General features: G+C 38.9%; 1 protein-coding gene across 8 annotated transcripts in view; it reads left to right on the top strand.

Annotated features, from left to right (window-relative positions):
* Positions 1-17,303, top strand: part of AKAP9 (A-kinase anchoring protein 9) — a 409,648-nt gene that overhangs the window by 259,112 nt on the left and 133,233 nt on the right. The window lies entirely within an intron of this gene.

Raw genomic sequence — 17,303 nt, 5'->3', positions numbered from 1 at the left:
CATAATGGCTTTAGTAGCCATATGTCCTTCATCAGTAATAAACTGCTTGATTTTTCACAGTTCCAGCAAAAATATGGTCTTAATAAAACACAAAGTTTTAAGTGGTTGCAACTGAAGCAGGCTATTCAGGAGGGGTTCCCTGAATGGAAGAATCTTAATAATCAATATAGTCTGGAATTCTTATGCTTTCAGGTGGACTTCTTGGGACACCAAGCCACACAGTGGTATAAATTGATAACAGGATTTATAAATAAAAAACCAAAGACTGGCCTCAGAGACATTTGGAGCATTGAGATTAAGCATCAAATTTCTGCATCTCAATGGCCACAAATTTGGTCTTGGAGGATGAGGTGTACAGTGTCTGCATCTATGAGACAAACTTGGTTCTGAAGGCATCGGCGCAATGCGCCACGGCCTCAAGGAAAGCAAACAGAATGTTGGGTATCATTAAGAAGGGTGTTACGACCAGGACGAAGGAAGTCATCATGCCGCTGTATCGTGCAATGGTGCTGCCGCATCTGGAGTACTGTATCCAGTACTTGTCACCGTACCTCAAGAAAGACATGGCGGTACTTGAGGGAGTACAAAGAAGAGCAACTAAACTGATAAAGGGAATGGAAAATCTCCCATATACCGACAGATTGAAGCAGTTGGGACTTTTCTCCCTGGAAAAGCGGAGACTTAGAGGAGACATGATAGAAACCTTCAAGATCCTGAAGGGCATAGAAAAAGTAGACAGGGACAGATTTTTCAAATTAAGGGGCACCACAAGTACAAGGGGGCACTCGGAGAAATTGAAAGGGGACAGGTTTAGAACAAACGCTAGGAAGTTCTTTTTCACTCAGAGGGTGGTGGATACATGGAACGCGCTTCCAGAGGCTGTTGTAGACAAGAAAACATTAAATGGTTTCAAAGAAGGTTTGGATAGATTCCTAGAAGAAAAAGGGATTGAGGGGTATAGATAGGTATAGACCATTACTCAGGCAATGGGCCTGATGGGCCGCCGCGGGAGCGGACCGCTGGGCAGGATGGACCTATGATCTGCCTCAGCGGAGGCAACTTCTTATGTTCTTATGTTCTTTTTGTTGCATAGAGCATTTTGAACCCCAGTTAGATTACAAAAGTTAGACAGCTCTAAGTCTAATAGATGCTGGCATTGTAAACTTGAAGTAGGGACTCTAGATCATTTATTATTCTATTGTCCCTTTATCATGGCCTTTTGGAAATCAATTTGGTCCCAAATTAATTGTTTATTAGAGAAACATGTAGCATTATCATATGATACGATTCTATTTGGTACATCAATGAGAACAAGAAGTCATATTTCATCAAACAATAAACTTTTATTGATTATGACAGGGGTCGCCATTCAAAATATCACAAGTAATTGGAAAAAGTGCAGTAGATTAAATTCTGGTGGAAAAAGTGCAGTAGATTAAATTCTGGTGGAATTCATTGTGTCACATTTATAAAATGGAAAGCATAATTGCTATTCAAAAAGGGTATTATAATAAATTTAAAAAGATCTGGGGGCCATTGACAACTTATTGTAATGAACCATTTTCCAGTGAAAGTATATTTGCAAATGGGGGGAGGAGGGTGTTTATAGTTTACTGTGGATTTAATCAAAAGAAAAAGAATATTTATATTGTATATTTTTGATTAAATGTTAAAGGAAAGGGGGGGTGGGAAGGGAATAAATTTATATATTTAATGTTATATTAGAAAGAAATTCAAGTGATGTATTTAATATCAAATGTTTTATTATTTGTACACTTGATGCAAGATTAAAAATGAATAAAGAATTAAATAATAGTAATAAAAGAGGGGATGGGCTAGCATTGATTTATAAATCTTTTTTCATTGTGCTATTAGTTAAGGCCAGCCTCCCAGAATTGTAATATCTTTTGGTATCTGTCAAGTACGAATTGTCTCATCATCCTTTGGGTATCCTTCTTTTATATCGGCCCCCAGTCCCATGGAACAAATCATGTTCTCCTGTTACTGAAATTATTGCTAATTATTTAGTAAAATTTCAAAGGCTAATTGTAATAGGTGACATTAACTTACATCTTGAGGACACGAATGATAAGGATACTCTTGACTTCATTTCCTTGCTTCATTCTTTGAATTTACCCTTGTCTCAAATGACACCCACTCACGAGAAAGATCACTCTCTTGACACTATCACCTTCCTGAATCTTACCTCCCAGAGCTCTGCTATCGACAATGTACGCTGGCAGAGAGTCCCTTGGTCGGACCATTACCTTGGTAAATTTACATTAACCATCTTTATGTCTCATATACCAGAAAAAGTTCAGCACAAAAGAACTGTAACTTTTAGAAAGAAAATTAGTTCAGATCTATTTTGGACTCGAGCTCTAAAGTCGTTACCTTGTTCTCCGAGAGAAGGCCCTGTAGATGGTAGCTGGGTTAACTGGAGAACAATTTCCGAGAGCACATATTTAACACTTGCACTTCTTATTACCAAATCCATTATTCATGTTAGAAATTCTACCTGGTTTATACCATCTCATAGAGAACCCAAGCAAACATGTAGGAAACGAGCGTAAATGGAAGAAATCTAATTTAGACTTAGATAAACTTAATTGGAGGCTCGGTATAAGAAAACATAATTTTGAGCTGAGAAAGGCAAGAAAAAACTACTATGGCAGTAAAATCACCAATTCTAATCACCAAAGTGGTACTCTTTAGACTCTGGCGTACATTAACAAGTCATGACCATAAATCTCTTCAGGTTTCACCACCTTCTGCAGATTCTCTTGCTTCTTTTTTTGAAGATAAAATCGTTACTATTAGGAATTCTTTCTCTACAGTGGACTTTGGTCTTTTCTCAAACTTCAAGGGTAGTTTAATGCTGATGCCAGCAGATCGTTTCTGGCACTCATTTGACTTGGTATCTGAGTCCCAAGTCTCAAAACTATGCGCAAAATTGATGAGATGTAAATGCATCCTTGATCCTTTTAACTCTTATCTTTTTGCTAATATTCCACTTCAAGCAATCAATTGGCTGACTACATTACTAAATTGTGCTTTAGAAATAGGGTATTTTCTCACATGACATGAGTATAATTAAGAATAGCTGAACCACTATGAACCCTGAAAAAATAATAGTCTGCCAGTAAAATTAACTAAATTGCCAATAACAAACTGGACAGAACTCTAGTTCTTGTGGGAAGAATGTTGAATAACATGTGCAAAAAACTGAGCAACCAAATAATTAGCTTTAAATAATGGACATCAGTATGAGCCTTGGTATGCCCTGCGGGAGACGAATTGGCTCAGGCAGCAACTCTTAAGTGACTAGCACTAGACCATAGGTCTAAATAAGGACTGCCTCATACATCACATAGTCCATCTATGTATCTGCTACAACATTTTTTCCAGTAGAACTAGTCCTTAATGATCTCCCAAGACTCCAAAAAATATTTGAAAAAGTGCTGAAGTGCTAGAAAAAGTGCATAGAGTCCTTAAAAATACTTAAAAAGCTAAAGAACTAATTTGTGATGGATATATAAAGTGCAGATGCAAACGCTTGACAATTTATCCAATAAAGCCCAATTCATTCATTGTTTCTTTTCTTCATGAAACCAGTGAGTATAAAATTCCTATAAAAAGCAGTCATATATAAAACATCCAAAATCAATATGTGCAGTTTGTTATATGTATCTTCTTTGGCAATTCAAGTAAATATCCTCTATGTGATGAATGAGGCAGTCCTTATTTAGACCTATGGTCTAGTGCTAGTCACTTAAGAGTTGCTGCCTGAGCCAATTCGTCTCCCGCAGGGCATACCAAGGCTCAAACTGATGTCCATTATTTAAAGCTAATTATTTGGTTGCTCAGTTTTTTGCACATGTTATTCAACATTCTTTCCACAAGAACTAAAGTTCTGTCCAGTTTGTTATTGGTAAATGAGTATAATTAGCCTTACCCCCTCTTGAAAAAACTAGACCTTGACCCAACTGTCACTTCCCACTATAGACTGATTGCAAATATACCTCTTCCAGCTAAACTTATGGAATCAATTATTGCCAGCCAACTTTCAAGTTACCTGGAGAAGTTTTCCATCTTTTTACCTTTCTAGCATAGGTTCCACCTGAATTTCTCCTTTTTAAGATCCAGCAGTTACATTCTTGTAAGAATCATGCTATCTTACTTCAGTTCGATCTGTCTGCAGCTTTTGACACAGTCAATCATAATATTCTACATTACCTTCTCTCAGACATTGGCCTTGATCAGACTGTCTTGGACTGGTTTGATAAATTTCTATCCTCCCATTCTTACTCAGTTAATATGGAAGGATCTAATTCAAAATCTTGGCGAGCCCTTTGTGGTGTTCCCCAGGGCTCCCCATTGTCTCCAATCTTATTTAATATCTACATGAGTACTTTGAAATACTATGACTTGAATATTCGGGAAACTCTGATGACATTTTCATATTACTTGAGGTTGACCCAGATCTTGTTAATCTAACACCCAATATTATCCATTGCATTGCTAAGCTTCGGTCCTGAGCGATGATGGTCCAGATGAAATTGAATGCTGCTAAGATCAAACTCTTATGGATCGGTCCAAATTTAGATTCTCTTCCCTCAGCTGTGACCTTATACTCAGGAGAATCTCTGAAAATTGAGTTTTCCTCACTAATATTGGGTATTGTTATTGATTCATCGGTTTCATTTAAGGATCAGCTAAATTCTCTTGTTAAAAAGTGTTTCTTTAGCCTCCGTATCCTGAGAAGAGTGAGAGTTCTCTTTCATCAGCAACACTTCTCTGTATTGGTTCAGTTAAATATCTTGTCAAGGTTAGATTATTGTAACTCAAGGTACCTGGGTCTCTCAAAGGTCAGTCTGCAGAGATTTCAATTGATACCAAGCTAATTTTTGGTAAGAGTAAATTCGATCACATAACTCTATTGCTCAAAGAATTACATTGGCTTCCAGTGTATCTTAGAATTCAATTTAAGTGCATTTGTATTGCATTTAAAATTCTCTTTGGCATCTTTATTACTTTGGTTCCTTTATATTGGAAAGTACACAGATCTCATCTTGCTAGGAGTTCAAATAAATTAAAACTTACATTTCCTTCCCTTAGGCGTAAAAACAGAACTTTCAAGAGATTCAGCCACTCTTTCATTTTCAAACTAACTGAGCTCGAGGGGAGATCCGGAAAACTACAGACTGGTGAGTCTGACCTCAGTAGAGGCACTGATAAAGGACTGCATCATTGACCACCTTGACGGACACAATCTGATGAGGACCAGCCAGCACGGCTTCAGCAAAGGAAGATCTTGCTTGACGAACTTGCTGCACTTCTTCGAGGAAGTTAACAGGCAGATAGACAAGGGTGACCCGGTCGACATTGTATATCTGGATTTTCAGAAGGCGTTCAATAAGGTCCTTCATGAATAACTACTTCAAAAAATTGCGAGCCATAGAATTGAGGGTTAAATACGTGGATTAAAAAATGGTTGGCAGAAAGGAAACAGAGAGTGGGGATAAATGGACAATGCTCTGATTGGAAAAGCGTCACAAGTGGAGTGCTGCAGGGTTCGGTGCTTGGACCCGTGCTCTTCAACATATTTATAAACGACCTGGAAATTGGTACGACGAGCGAGGTGATTAAATTTGTAGATGATACAAAGTTATTCAGAGTAGTGAAGACACAAGATTGCAAAGACCAGCAACGTGACATAAACACGCTCGAGAATTGGGCCGCAACATGGCAAATGAGATTTAACATGGATAAGTGTAAGGTGAGGCATGTGGGTAACAAAAATCTAATACACGAATATAGGATGTCCGGTGCAGTACTCAGAGAGACTCCCCAGGAAAGAGACTTGGGAATACTGGTCGACAAGTCAATGAAGCCATCCACGCAATGCGTGGCAGCGGCGATAAAGGCAAATAGAATGCTAGGAATGATTAAGAAGGGGATTACAAACAGATTGTAGAAGGTTGTCATGCCACTGTACCGGGCCATGGTATGCCCCCACCTGGAATACTGCGTCCAGCACTGGTCGCCATACTTGAAGAAGGACACAGTACTACTCGAAAGGGTCCAGTAAAGAATGACCAAAATGGTTAAGGAGCTGGAGGAGTTGTCGTACAGTGAGAGATTAGAGAAACTGGGCCTCTTCTCCCTTGAAAAGAGGAGACTGAGAGGGGACATGATCGGAACATTTAAGATAATGAAGGGAATAGACTTAGTAGATAAAGACAGATTGTTCACCCTCTCCAAGGTAGGGAGAATGAGAGGTCATTCTCTAAAGTTAAAAGGGGATAGATTCTGTACAAGTGTAAGGAAGTTCTTCTTCACCCAGAGAGTGGTGGAAAACTGGAAGGCTCTTCTGGAGGCTGTTATAGGGGAAAACACCTCCAGGGATTCAAGACAAAGTTAGACAAGTTCCTTCTAAACCAGAACGTAACCAGGTGAGGCTAGACTCAGTTAGGGCACTGGTCTTTGACCTAAGGGCCGCTGCGGGAGCGGACTGCTGGGCACGATGGCCCACTGGTCTGACCCAGCAGTGGCAATTCTTATATTCGTATGTTCTTAGTTACCGCTTTCACTTAGAAGTCTAGGCCCCTTCGTTTAATTTTGGAAAGCTTTGAAAACTTTCTTGTTTACTAAACACTTTGGAAACTAACCCCCACTTCTACAAAGCCGCGCAGCAACAGCCCAAAGCCCTTTAAATCTCTATGGGCTTCGGGGCCATTACCATGCAGCAGCCACTAGCACAGCTTTGTAGAAGAAGGGGTAAGTCATTCTAGATTACATTCTTTTATATTTATGTACTATATTTGCATTATTGTAAACCAAGTCAAACACCTTTTGGTTGAAGACCCGGTCTATAAAATTAAGTTTTAGTTTAGTGTATGATATGTAAGTCATTCTAGATTACATTCTTTTATATTTATGTACTATATTTGCATTATTGTAAACCAAGTCGAACACCTTTTGGTTGAAGACCCGGTCTATAAAATTAAGTTTTAGTTTAGTGTATGATATGACCCGTAAAACAATCTTCTCGGTAGTGGCTCCCACGTTGTGAAACTCACTCCCATTAATTTTGAGACAAGAAATCAGTGCTGCTAAATTCAAATCTAACCTTAAAACCTTTCTTCTTAAAGACGCCTTAAAGGTTTAGGCTAGGAGCACAGTTTTAGCTATTCTACATGCCCTTTTGTTTTTCCCTTCCCCGCTGATTTTTTATTTTATAGAAACATTGTAATCCCACCTGCCTCCCTTTGTATCTTGTAAAGTTTCCCCTGTTGTCCTTATTAAATTTTAACTGTATTGTCAGACCCCCCTCCCCCTGTTTTTAGATTATTATGTAAACAACTTAGGATTGGTAAGCGGTATTTCAAGCTTAAATAAACTTGAAACTTTATTATAATAATAATAACTTTATTCTTCTATACCGCCAGAGTCGAAAGACTTTTAGGCGGTTCACATTCGAAGAAGGCTGGACAATCAGCAAATTACAGGATGCAAGAAGTGAGGGTTACATAAGAAATAGGTAGAGGACAGCAAATTACATCTAGGTAGATAGAGGGAGAATATATCATTGTGAGTGAAGAGGCTTTTGTTTAGGAGATGAATTTGTCAAACAGAACGGTTTTAATTGATTTTCAGAATGTGCTGTAGGTCAGACTGGCTCTATTTATGTAGTTATCCAGCCAGGACTGCTGTCTGCCTGCTTGGAGCATGAAGGTCCTGTCCCAAAAGGATTTGTATTTGCAGCCTGTGATCTTTGGGTACGTAAAGATGTTTCGGCTTCTGGTTGGTCGTGTGGGGTTGTGTAATATGAAGTGTGGTAGCAGGTAGGAAGGCGCTAGACCCCAGAACTGCTTGAAACAAATACAGGCAAATTTGAACAGAATTCGCGCCTCCATTGGCAACCAGTGCAACTTTTTGTAGTAAGGGCTAATGTGGTCGTTTTTCTTAGTCCGAAGATTAAACGAACTACTGTGTTTTGCATTATTCTTAATTTTTGTACTGTTTTTTTTGGGGGGGATACCTAGATAAACAATGTTGCAGTAGTCCAGCGTTGATAGGATCAGAGACTGCACCAATAGTCTAAAGGACGTAGCGTCAAAGTATTTTTCAATGGTCCTTAGTTTCCAGAGTGTACAAAAGCATTTCTTCATCACTAAGTTCGTGTGGACTGCCATGGTTAGGTATGTGTCCAGTATGATACCCAGTATTTTTATGGTTTTGGAGATTTGGGGCAATGCAAAGGAACTGGAGAGAAAGGTTGGATATGTTGCGATAAGACAAAAATAGACACACCAGGATTCTTGTGCCTTTTCTCATTGGTTCAAAATGAGCTACATTCAGGTACAGGTCAGGAGAGATTTTTCTTTTTAATATTTAAATGTCCAAGCTATTTAAAATCCAGCATGGTACCAGAAGACTGGAGGGTGACCAATGTGATGCTGATTTTTAAAAGGATTCCAGAGGTGATCCAGGAAATTATAGACAGATGCCGGGCAAAATGGTAGAGACTATTATAAAGAAGAAAATGACAGAACATATACGTAAGCATGGATTAAGGGAGAAAAGCCAACATGAATTTAGTCAAGGGAAATCTTTTCTCACCAATCTACTGCATTTCTTTGAATGGGTGAATGAACTGGTTGATGAGTGAAAGGTGAACCGGTTGATATTGTGTATTTGGATTTTCAAAAGGCATTTGACAAAGTACCTCTTCGCTGAGGAAATTAGAAAGTCATGGGATAGGAGGTAATGTCCTATTATGGATTTAGAACTGGTTGAAAGATAAAAAATAGAATAGGTTTAAATGGTCAATATTCTCAGTGGAGAAGGGTAAATAGTGAGGTTTCCAAGGGGTCTGTGCTTGCACCTCTGCTTTTTAAACATATTTATCAATGATCTAAAGATAGGAATAACCAGTGAGATAATTAAATTTGCTGATGACACAAAGTTGTTCAAAGTTGTTATATCGCAAGAGGATTGTGAAAAATTACAAGAGGAATGTGTGAGACTGGAAGACTGGGTGTCAAAATGGCAGACAATATTTAATGTGAGCAACCCGAACTATAACTACATGATGCTGGGTTCTTTGTTAGGAGTCACTGCCCAGGAAAAGGATCCAGGTGTCAATGTGCAGCAGTAGCTAAGAAAGCAAATGGAATGTTAGGACTTATGAGGAAAAGAATTGAAAACAAAAGTGAAAATGTTATAATGGTACAGCTGCAACTTGAATTCTGTGCGCAGTTCTGGTCGCTATATCTCAAAAAAGATATAGAGGAATTAGAAAAGGTAGAGAGAAGGGCAATGAAAATTATAAAAGGTTTGGGACAACTTCCTTAAAATGGCTATGGCTCTTCAGCTTGGAGAAGAGACGACTCAGGGGTGATATAATAGAGGTCTATAAAATACTAAGTGTGATGGAAAGGACAGATGTGAATCACTTGTTCATTCTTTCCAAAAATACTAGGACTAGGGGGAGCATGCAATGAAACTACTAAGTAGTAGATTTAAAACAATCCAGAGAAAATATTTTTTCATATAACGTGTAATTAAACTCTGGAATTCGTTGCCAGAGAATGTGGTGAAACCGGGGTTTAAAAAAGGTTTGGATAATTTCCTAAAAGAGAAGTCCATAGGCCATTATTGAGATTGCTTAAGGAAATCCACTGCTTATTCCTAGGCTAAGCAGCATAAAATCTGTTATCCCAGGACAAGCAGGGAGCATATTCTCACATGTGGGTGACGTCATCTCCATGGATGACATCACCCACATGTGAGAATATCTGCCTGCTGTCCCTGGATAACACCTGTTACGGTAAGTAACTCTGCTTTTTATTACTTGGGATGTAGCTAGATACTTGGAACCTGGGCTGGAAACGGGATACTGGGCTTGATAGACCTTTGGTCTGTTCCAGTATGGTAATTCTTATTTTCTTATGTCCTATCAGAATTACTACTTGAGTAGGCAAAATCCAAGCTGCAAGAGAAGCTTAAAGAGAGTTGTGAGGAAAGCATGTAGAAGCATAGCTTTAGCAGTGTTTTCTAATATAGATTTGTATAGGGAGTAGATGAGAATGGTGTGTGGTGAGGGTATAGATCTTTGTGGGGTATGTTGAGGCTGGGTGAAGTTGTGTGTATATGCTTGTGAGTAAGTGAGGAGGGGTGAGTATTGTAGGTGCAGAGATATATATATAAACTCATACATAAAGTTCATGGGTAGCAAATGAGTGGAAGTACAGAGGAAGTTTGGGTAGGTGTGTGATAGATTTCCATGAGGGGTGTTAGCCTGTGTTTAGTGGGTAAAGGAGTATATAAATCAGAGGTGGTTTAGTGCTTATATTGAATCCTCCCTCCATGTATCCCTCTTTCTTGGAACTCCTCAAACCTTAATACCACCAGATCCACCCACAAATTAAAACGATCCTTCCCCTCATTAAGAGGCATTCCCCATAAAGGAAAACTAGGGACCTCCCTTCCCTTCAGAATCACCGAGCTCTGGAACAACCTTTCCTCCCCTCTTCGGAACATGAGCTCTCTCCAACTTTTCCGCAAACATCTGAAGACCTGGCTATTCTCAAAAATCTGATACTTACTCCATCTCTGGCATCTAAGCCCTCTAAAAACTCTTCATATTTGGACCTCTAACCCCTCATTTTTAGTTCCTTTCTATCCGATCTCCTGCAAACCGCTATCTTTCATTGTAGTTCCTTTCCATCCCATCTCCTGTAAACCGTGCCGAGCTCTACGAATGTGGAGATGATGCGCTATACAAACCTAAGATTTAGTTTAGTTTAGTTTAGTTTGTATTGTGGTATACGATGTGGATAGTAACTGAATGTGTATGAACAGTTAAGTTGGAGTATGGCTTTATTTAGGACGAGTATATATGAATGTTGTAATGTGGGTTTGGGTGGAAACGTATGTTGGTGTACATGCAGTGAATATGGAGGGGTATATGTGCTGGTGCCATGTGAGAGTGTGTGTATGTGGGCGTGTATCACTTATTTTCCTCTGTCTACCTGTATTGCTCTGTAACAAAGTCTTGGAAGGGTAAATTGGGATGATGGGATTGTTGCTTATGGAAAAGTGGTGGTCAGTATTCTGCAGCTTTAATAATTTCTTGTAGAAAGAAATGGAGATTTGTTTTGGAAGGCTTGCTTTACTGAAAATAATGACCCAATGCTTCAGATCTTTTAATCATTTGAGAGATTCATGCTTATTTTCTACATGATAATGTAGATTCATGTCCCTTTTTTGTGTCTATGACAGATAGGCAGCTAGACACTGATCGCTTTGTTATAGTTAATTTTTCATCTGTTTCCGACATTCTGTATTTTGGAAAGCATAATAAAAAGACAGTGATTCTGAAACTGGACTAAGATAGTATTGTTTGTGGAACAGTATTTATTCTAACAGTGGTTAGTCAGTCAATCAAACTAAAGAAGAACAAATAGTGGTGTATAAATAAAAACTGGTGCAAGTACAAATTAAATTCCCCACTATTTGTCTTTCTTTAGTGTGTTGACTGCTGTTAGAATATATACTGTACTGTTCCAAAAACAGCACTATCTGGTCCAGTTTATAATAAGCCCAATTGTCAGTTGTGGGTTATGTTTTAAACCATTGACGCTGAGGCATCAAGATTTTCAGGATTTGTTTTAGATTTTTCAGCAAGTTTTATAAAGCAACATTTTAACAGAATTTCTTTTTAGCTGGGGTGGTAATACAAACTATGCATTGGTTCTTTAATAGCTTTTGCTACTAGGATAAATGCAAGTTGTGGGAGGAAAACATAATTTCTTCCCACCCCTTCAAGAAGCTGCATTTAGTGTGATTGCTCATGGTGGTAATTCTTAAATCACCTTGCAATACAAATGAGAAATTTTTTTGGATTTGGTACATTGTTACCTGTTTTTCTCTAAGGGCTTTCATGGCTAAATTTAGGGTGAGTCGAGTATACTTTTCTCATTTATATTTTAGTAGAACAAAAGAAAAACCAGGAGGACCAGACTTGTAGGCTCTTCTGAAATCTAAATTCTGATGATTATAGCTTTCTCTTAGAGAATTGGACAAGATGACTACATTATATTTTTTTAACTGGTCTGATTTTGTAACAGATCATGTAGCATAAAGAAAATCAGCTTTCTTTATTCATTTCTTATTCATGCATAGATAAAATTAAGTTCTCTGTTGACAGGATGAAATCAGTCAGATTTCAAAGAAGTCTTAAAGGATTTTCTGGCTATGTATGAGGCTTGTTTTCATAACTGATTTATTGTGGGTCTCCTTGGTCTATTGTGTGTCTGCTGAAGCCTAAATACAATTTTATGAACTCTCAAGAGTGTGTGTGTTTGTTTTTTTACTTTTTATGCTGAAGCTTTTGGGTTTGTTTGGTTTTTGGTTTTTTTTGGAGGGGGTTGTCTCCCTGATTTCCCTCCCCTCCTTACTCCTCATTTTAAAGTGTTAAAGCTAGTTGACTTTGCAGATCCCCTCTCTGTGCTGACTAGCTTCAAATGATGCAGAACATAGTTTACACATTACTAGAAACACCACAAAGCCACCCCCCTTTAGAAACAGTTTGGGGAAACTTCTGTTACATGAAGTACCCCGGGCCTGACACTCTGGCATATAACTAATCATATGCAACCCATATACAGTAGTTCACTGAATCAATCTGAAAAAAAATGTCAGCTCCATTCTATTAGATCCAGCAGGAGACAGTTCTGTCACTGAGAAACAAGAACATAAGAAATGCCTTCACTGAATCAGACCTTAGGTCCATCTAGTCCGGCGACCCGCACATGTGGAGGCTAAGCTAGGTGCTCCCTGCTGAAGACCCTGTATTACCCATATCCTTCAATGTGATTTGCAAGAAGGTGTGCATCCAACTTGCCCTTGAATTCCAGAATGGTGGTTTCCATCACAACCTCCTCCGGGAGAGCATTCCAAGCATCCACCACTCGTTGTGTGAAACAGAATTTCCTTACATTTGTCCTGGGCCTGTTGCCCCTCAATTTCAGTCCATGACCTCTTGTCCGAGTCACATTTGACAACGTGAATAATGGTGTTTCTTGCTCTATTTTGTCGAATCCTTTTATTATTTTAAAAGTCTCTATCATATCCCCTCGCAGTCTTCTCTTCCCCAGGGTGAACAAGCCCAGTTTTCTGAGGCGTTCTTTGTAGCTCAAGTTCTCCATACCCTTTACTAGCTTCGTGGCTTGCCTCTGCACCCTCTACAGCAGGGTTATATCCTTCTTTAGGTAGGGAGACTAGTGTTGGATACAGTACTCCAAGTGTGGTCTGACCATTGCTCTGTAAAGCAGCATTATGACATCCGCCGATCTACTTGTGATTCCCTTCTTTATCATGCCCAACATCCTGTTTGCTTTCTTTGCCACCGCTGCGCATTGAGCCGACGGCTTCAGGGTCCTGTCTATCAGTACTCTCAGGTCCCTTTCTTGTTCGCTCTTTCCCAATGTCACACCTAACATTTTATATTCATGTTCCTTATTTTTCCTGCCCAGGTGCATCACTTTGCATTTTTCTATATTAAACTTCATCTGCCATTTTTACGCCCACTTCTCTAGCCGGTTCAAACCGCTCTGGAGTTCTTCGCTGTCCATGTGTGACCCAACTGTCCGACATAGTTTAGTGTCATCTGCAAACTTGATTATATTACTTGTTGTTTCCTCGTCCAGGTCATTTATGAAGATATTGAATAAGATGGGCCCAAGAATTGAGCCCTGGGGCACACCACTTGTCACCTTTTCCCAGTTCAAGAACTTCCCGTTTATGCTTACCCTCTGCAATCTGTTCTCCAGCCATTTGCCTATCCATTTTAGTATATCCCCTTCTATTCCATGGCTTTGTAGTTTCCTCAGAAGCCTAGCGTGTAGAACCTTGCCGAACGCTTTCTGGAAGTCCAAGTATATTATATCCACCGGGTCTCCACTGTCCATATGTTTGCTCACCTTCTCAAAAAATTGAAGTAAATTCGTCAAACATGACCTCTGCTTCCTGAAGCCGTGTTGACTGGCTCTCATCAGGTCGTGATTTTCCAGGTGTTGCACTATACTATCCTTGATTAGTGCTTCAACCATCTTCCCAGGCACTGACATAAGACTCACAGGTCTATAGTTGCCTGGTTCTCCTCTCGATCCTTTTTTGAAGATTGGGATTACATTTGCTATTTTCCAGTTGTCTGGTATTTGCCTGGATCTAATTGACAAATTAGCTAGGTATTGTAATAGCTCTACGATTTCTACCTTAAGTTCCTTTAGCACTCTCGGGGGTATTCCATCTGGTCCAAGGGATTTGTCACTTCTTAGTTTGTCGATCTGATAGAATATCATGTCCAAGTCCACATTCACTGTGGTGAGACTTTCCTCAATTCCTCCCTTGAATACTTTCCCTGTTTCGGGTATTGATGCAGTGCCCTCCTTGGTAAAGACGGATACGAAGAATGAGTTTAGCCTATCTGCAATCTGTTTGTCTTCCTTGATGCACCCTTTTCTTCCTTGGTCGTCGAGAGGGCCCATTGCCTCCTTTGCTGTTTTTTTCCCTCGTATAGTCCAGCAGATCCATTCTCTATTGGTTCCTTCACCAAACTGATACTGAATATCATTGACGAGTCAAGGGGAAAAGCTCTTGGCACTGATATTTGGGTTGAAGAAAAATGACCATATTAGTCCTTACTACCGACTGTTACATTGGCTCCCGGTGGAGGCACGAGTGCTATTCAAATTCTCTTGCATCTTTTTTAAGTTGGTTTGGGGATTTGCCCCAACTTACCTTTTATCTCATTTCGTGTTATACAGCCCAACGAAGATAACTAGGAATTCCAATCTATTTGTCTATCCAAAAATTACTGGCTGCAGATACAAGACTTTTTGGGATAGGACTCTTGCATTTCAAGCAAGTAAGCAGCAGTCCTGGTGGGTAATTGTATTAGTGGAGCTATGCTGTCTTATGGTGCATTTCAAAAAGTAATTAAGTCAGCATTGTTTGATAAATTCATTTCCTAAATGTGGATATCATGGCTAAGAAACTTGCTGTATATTTAACTATTTGTATTTCGCTGGTTGTCCAGCCTTCTTCTGTGTAAACCGCCTAGAAATTGTATGATTATGGCGGTATAGAAGAATAAAGTTATGTTATATTATGTAACATTTGGAAGATAGACATTAATTTTGATGATGCTTTCAGGTGAGTCTATTGCAACTGCTGCCTATTTACTAAAGTAAAATGTCTGTTGTGCAGTTCTAAGCCCAATTATTCATAACCTGTAATTACAAGCTAAAAAATATTACATTTAAACAGACAACACCTTCAAAGGAGCATCTTGTTTTATTTTGTGTGTCCTAGTTTACATGGTGTATAATAAGCACATTCCTGCCTAAACAATTACTGTTTAAATTGTCTGTACATCACAATTAATTTTATGATGGTACCTTCCCTTTTTGATTCTTGATTACAGGTATTTAAATGTCCCTGAGTAATTATATTATCTGTGAGCAACAGAGAGATCACAGTTCAGACTCTGCATGTGTTAGGAGGGACCAGACTTGTCCCGAAAAAAATTAAAAACTCCCTTTCTTTTCTTTTGATCATATAAGAATATGGCTAAAATTTCACTGCCTTTTGCAATATGAATTTTTATTATGAAACTAATTTTGATTTAATATTTTTAGTTTATGGATATATTTTATAAGAATACCAGAAGAGAGATGCTCTGAGATAAAGGAGGTTAAGCAAATGAACTTTATCACAGTCATTGTTTTGCAGTGTGTCAGATGCTTGAGATCAAAAAGAGAGAATAAATTCTGCCAAGTTTATATTAAGAATATAGCAAACTGGGTTTATTTATTTATTCAATTTTCTATATTGTTCTCCCAAGGGAGCTCAGAACGGTTTACATTAATTTATTCAGGTACTCAAGCATTTTTTCCTGTCTGTCCCTGTGAGCTCACAATCTGTCTAATATACCTGGGAGAATGGGGGGATTAAGTGACTTGCCTAGGGTCATAAGGAGCAGCGTGGGTTTGAACCCATAACCCTAGGGTGCTAAGGCTGTAGCTTTAACAACTGCACCACATACTCCCCATATTCATGCCAAGTAATATGATATAGAGTGGTTGTTAGACATCCTTTAACCCAGTTTGCGATATTCTTTATATCGAGGGTTGGATTTTGGACTAGAAAGATTCGTTCTCTATTTTGAAGTTTTTATTAAGAAACATACCCGGCAAATTAGCCATACTAGTAAAATGCAATAGTTTGGGATCTAAGAAAATAGCAAGCAGCAGGCTATAGTATTTTTGAAAGTTTAAATTGTTTTTGGTGGTTTGTCATAAGCAAACCTGATAAATGGATCATGTGAATTAATACACTGGTGGCCAGGATGCCTATGACAAAGCACTGAGGTGTTTCTATCTGATCTGAAATTGTTCAATTAAAATAGCTTTATTCTATTTTTTCCCAACCATGTACTGGCAATTTAATACTGACTCCATAGGCATTTTTGAGAAGAATTCTTTCACCAAGTTTTACAGAATGTCATACCTGGGAACTCCTAGCAGTGGAGGGGAAGGGGCATATCAATTTTCCACTGTGTTAACATCGACCCTGGTAATACAAACAACCATCTTGCATACATAAAAATTCCTCCTTCTCTCCCACCCCTCATAAGCAACTCATATCTCCATGATTTGTGCTCTGAGTTGTCTCCTTCGTCTCTGTCTCTGTCATCAGCTGAATTAAGTTCTTGAATCACTGAGAGAAACAAGTAACTGCTTTGTCTCTTCCATTCCTGTTTCACCACATGGGGATCACAGAGAAATGAGGTTGCAGTGGATAAAAAATGTTCTGTTCCCTCTTCTAGACCAGTGTTCTTCAACCTTTTTACACCTATGGACCGGCAGAAATAAAAGAATCATTTTGTGGACCGGCAAACTACTAGGACTGAAATTTTAAAAACCCGTTTCCGCCCCATCTCCGCGAGCTCGGTCCCCACAAACCATCTGATCCCATCCGCACAAGCCTCAGTTATGATTTTATATTGAATGTATGTTATTAAAGTATAACAAGAAACAATATTCTGTACACTTGTCATTTTATAAATACAAATAATACAGAGCAAAGATCAACAAAACCCCTGTCTCCCCTCCCCTTCACATATATCCCCTCTACTACCAAGAAAACTGAATAAGCCAAATTATTACAGAATGGTACACAGAAATATCAGAATACTGCAGTCACACATGACAGGAATAGTGTTAGGGGAG

Source organism: Geotrypetes seraphini, chromosome 2 (genome assembly GCF_902459505.1).
Source record: "Geotrypetes seraphini chromosome 2, aGeoSer1.1, whole genome shotgun sequence".
Lineage (NCBI taxonomy): Eukaryota > Metazoa > Chordata > Amphibia > Gymnophiona > Dermophiidae > Geotrypetes > Geotrypetes seraphini.
Note: the sequence above shows the minus strand (reverse complement) of the source record. Positions and strands in the feature narration are given on the sequence as shown.